The 4,453-nt window shown below is 65.3% G+C and overlaps 1 long non-coding RNA gene across 1 annotated transcript; it reads right to left on the reverse strand.

The window, feature by feature from the left end:
* Nucleotides 1–1,016: 1,016 nt before the first annotated feature.
* LOC129212801 (uncharacterized) lies at nucleotides 1,017–2,617 on the reverse strand. The gene is made up of 3 exons (XR_008579290.1): nucleotides 2,515–2,617; nucleotides 1,251–1,523; nucleotides 1,017–1,068 (listed from the first exon to the last, which is right to left on the reverse strand). It is a non-coding gene; the product is annotated as an uncharacterized LOC129212801 (long non-coding RNA).
* Nucleotides 2,618–4,453: the final 1,836 nt, after the last annotated feature.

Consider the following 4,453-nt stretch of genomic DNA (forward strand, 5'->3'; position numbering starts at 1 on the left):
AACCTCGACGATTCGGTCGCTTTAAAAAACAATCGGGATCTCGAGGCGGACCGAGAGAGAGAGACGGAGAATATAAAAACGGTCGCGGCTAAGAGGGCAGAGAGGGAGGAATCGCGAGACAGGGAGAGGCAAGCCGGGCAGGGGAAAAGTCCCGACAGGCTTCTGCAGCGACAGGGAGGAATTGAAGATTCGAGAGAGGGAGCTGGACAGAGAGAGAGACGGGGAAAGGTAAGACGGTGGCGAGCTACCGGGCAGAGAAGCAGAGTTTAAAGCCGGGGACCGGGAGAGGGACAGAGAGGGAAGGAGAAAGGAACGAAGGGACGGGCTGCGGGGCAGACAGGGAGGAAGGAAGGAAGGAAGAAAGAGGGACAGGGAGCCAGACGAACCGCGACGGGGAAAGAAAAAGGTACCGACGGGCTAGGAGGCAGAGAGGGGAGACTTTAGAAAAACAGGGACGGGGAGCGAGACGGAGCCAGACCGAAAAAAGGAACCATAGCGACGGGTGCCGGGACAGAGAGGCGGGCCTTCAAAACGAGGGGCAGGGAAGAGGCTCAAGAGGGACGGAGAAAGAGAGAGACTCACGACGACTCGCTACGGAGCCGAGAAGGAAGACCTCGAACAACAGGAACGAGGAGCCGCACAGAGAGAGCCAGAGACGGCAGAAATACCGACGGGCTACAGGACCGAGGGGGGAGGAATGCAGAAACAGTGGCTGGGGGCCGGACAGAGAGACAGGGAGAGAGAGAAGGAAACAATAGCCACGGGCTACGGGGCAGAGAGAGCGAGGACCTAAAAAAAGGTGGGGACAGGCAGCCCGTCAGAGCGAGATGGAAAAAAGAACATAGCGGGGAGCAGAAAGCAAACCAAAAAACCCCACAGCGGGGTGGGAAAGCGAGGGGGCAGAGGAGGGCCCGCGACGCAGAGGAGAGGCGATGGGGCCCCGCGGGCCCAGGACTCACCGCAGCTCTGGCTCTCGGCGCTGCCGGGAGAGCTTGCCAGCGCAGACGCTTCTTTCTCCGCTCTCCGCCTTTCCTTTGCTGTCACTCCGGTCGCTCGGCTGTCCTCCGCCTAAGAGAATACACGGGTGTCTTACAGCTCCGAGGAGACGAGTCTGCCTAGATGAGTAGCCTGCCTCCTGCCTCCCTCCCTCGGTACGCGGCCGCACCGTGCTTTGGATTACGCGTGGCGACCCTGCGGTGCCCGTCGGCAGCCTGACCTGCCGCGGAGCGCAACGAGGGATCTTTCCTCACCCGGCGAGGCAGGCGCTCTCTTGCCTGCAGCGGGAGGCAGCTGCCGGCCGGAGAGCCTTCCATCTCTTCTTCTTCTTCTTCTTCTTCTTCTTCACCTTTCTCTGGCCATTCCAGCTTCCCTTAGGGCAGCTGCTGTCCACGGCCGGTAAGCGCTCCGCCGCCTGTCCCTTTTCGCCCCCACGCCACGAGGCGAGCCAGGCCAGGCACAGGCGAGGCGGGTGCAGTCGACGGCATCCCCAAGGGAGGGACGGGCAACCACGTCCTCAGCGCGGCCTGGGAGAGGGAAAGAAAAAGCAGTGGCCGTTACTACCGGAGGTCGGCCCTGGCCGGAGACCCTCCTCCTTCTGCAGGGGCTTCCGGAGACGCCGCTCTTTCCCCGCGCTGCTGCCGCTGCCGCCGCCGCCAGCACCCCCGTTCAGGAAGAAAGCGGCACAGGCGAGGGCCAGCTTGCCGCCTTCACGCCAGGGCTCGGGGGCGGCCTGGGGCTGCCGGACAGGCTTCCGGAGAGTCCGACCGGTAGCGCTCGTCTCGGGACACCGGGCAACGCCTCACCGCGCGCGCGCGCTCTCGTAGCACGGCCGCACCGCTGCTCGGGAGCGGCTGGAGCCTGCAGAAAACCACTCGAAACCGGCAAAAAAACCCCAACCTCGCGCTCCTGCGAGAGCAAGTCGGGCTGTCCGGCAGCCCCGTCCGCGAAAACGACGCCTCCCGGCACGCACTGGCAAGCGCCGCGTGGCAGCCATTAGAGTGCCGTAAGACTACACTTCCCGGCGTGCTCCGGGGAGCCAATATGGCCGACCAGCAGCCGCGTGCCCCAAGACTGCAACTCCCGGCGTGCCGCGGGAGGCAGCCTTCCACGCTTCCTGACCCTGCGGGGACACCGTCCCGTGCCCTCACCCGAAAGCCGACTCACCCGAAAGCCCCGCCGAGCCGCGACGGCAGCCCCGAGCTCCGCAGCGCGGCTCCGGGCTGGCGCCCCCCCCCCCCCGCCCCCGCCCCCGCCTCCCCTCAGCCACCTCCGAAAGGCGCGGACGCCCGCCGGCTCCGGGCAGCCCCCGCCGCGCGGCTCCGGACGGTCTCCCCGCCCGGTTCCGACACGGCGCGCACCCCCCCCCCACCCGCCGCACGGCTCCGGGCAGCCCCCCTCCCCTCTGTGACACGGACCCCGCCGCCCCCCCGCCTCTCCTCGGAGGCGGCACCGCTGCCGCCGCCCTCCTCGGGGCTTTCCCCGGGACCCGCCGGTCCGTCCCGCTGCCCCGCTCACCTTCTCCCTCCGTGCAGCCGCAGCCCGGCGACGCCTCCGCTCCTCCCTCGGCTCACAGCAGCCCCTGCACACCGGCTGCCGGCAGCCGGTTCCGGGGAGGGGGCGCGGCGCTGCACTGCGCATGCGCGGCGCTGCCGCTGCAGTACCGAAATTTGGTCGCTAGGCGGCAGCACCGAGCGAGCAGGCGCTGTGCGCTGCGTGAGGGGCGGGGCTTGGCGTGCGTCGGGGGCGGGGTTTGCGTGAGGGGGCGGGGTTTGCGTGAGGGGGCGGGGTTTGCGTGAGGGGCGGGGTTTGCGTGAGGGGCGGGGTTTGCGTGCGGGGGCGGGGTTTGCGTGAGGGGGCGGAGTTTGCGTGTGGGGGGGGGCTTGGCGTGCGGGGGGGCGGAGTTTGCGTGGGGGCGGAGTTTGCGTAAGGGGCGGAGTTTGCGTAAGGGGCGGAGTTTGCGTAAGGGGCGGAGTTTGCGTAAGGGGCGGAGTTTGCGTAAGGGGCGGAGTTTGCGTAAGGGGCGGAGTTTGCGTAAGGGGCGGAGTTTGCGTAAGGGGCGGAGTTTGGCATGGGTCAGGGGCGGAGCCAAGAAGCATCACTTTTGGATCCCCAGGATACGAGCAATGTGACCTTGTTGAATACGTTAATACCCCCACACACACCTCCTCCCCTGCCCTCCGTCACGGCCCCTCGCCCCCCCCGCAAAGGAAGCGCCAACGCAGCCGGCACGGCAAAAGAGACCGCAAGCGTTTATTCAGTCACACACAGAGCCGGTCCCGGGAGAGACTCCGCACCGGGGCTCGGGGCCCGGCCCTGGGGCACCTCGGCTGTCCTACCCAGAGCCACGCTCGCCAGTCCGGCGTGGAACAGACACACGGTCGGTCCGTCAGGCTGCTGGAGAGCTGGGCTGCTATGTGCAGGCTGCCGCCAAAACCGAGGAGCCAGCTGCAGGACGCTAGAAGAGAGGAGAAAAGGGGCAGCCAGCTGGATGGGGGGGCGGCGGCGGCGAGCGAGAAAGCGCGAGGCAAGGAAAGGGACGGCGAGTGAAGGACGGGGACAGGGAGCCCGACAGAGAGGGAGGAAGAAGCGGCAGGAAGAGAGGCAGCGGGACGGCGACCGACAAACCAGGACGGGGAGCGGGACAGAGAGGCAGAAACGACCCTGGGCGGGCAGCGCCACGGCGAGGGAGGAAAAGAGAATAAGGGCAGGGAGCCGGACCGAGAGGTACGGCGAGGGACAGCGGCACGGGGAGCAGGACAGAGCAACAGAGAATAAAAAAAGGAAGCGGGAGCGTGAGAGAACCGGGCTGGGGAGCAGGGAGAAGGAGAGATAAAAGGAGAGAGCAACAGAGGGAAAGAGGACCGGGGAGCGGGACGCTGGGGCAGAGTGAGAACAAGAGGGGCAGGGAGCAGGACAGAGGGGCAGAGGCAGAAGGAGGACAGAGGGACAGAGAGACAAAAGAGGGAGACGAGGACTGGGCAGAGGGGAGAGAAAGACGGGGGCAAGGAGCAGAGACACAAAGGTGCCAGGAAAAGGACGGTCAGATGGAGCGAGAAACAGGGTCGGGGAGCAGGACAAAAGGACAAAGAAAAAGGCGAGGAAGAAGGAAGGAAGGATAAAGGTGGGACAGGGAACGGGACATACGCAGTGAAACAAAGCAGAACAGAGAAGAGAGGACAGGGATTGAGGAACAGAGAGAGAGACGCAGGCTGGTACACAGAGACGGCGAAGGTAAGCAAAACCAGCGACAGGCAGGAGGACCTGGTTCTGACAACCCATCGCTCCCGGTGTCGCTTCCACGGCCTCAAAAAATGCGACGTGCCGCAAGACAAGAGAATGGGAGAGTGAAAGCAAAGGCACGGGAAACTTAACGCTCTTAGTAATTTCACTGAGCATCACAGCTTACAGTTACTCAATGTCTTCCGGTGTCACAGGGTGAGGTACAACTGATTTC

This window comes from Grus americana, chromosome 14 (genome assembly GCF_028858705.1).
Source record: "Grus americana isolate bGruAme1 chromosome 14, bGruAme1.mat, whole genome shotgun sequence".
Classification (NCBI taxonomy): Eukaryota; Metazoa; Chordata; class Aves; order Gruiformes; family Gruidae; genus Grus; species Grus americana.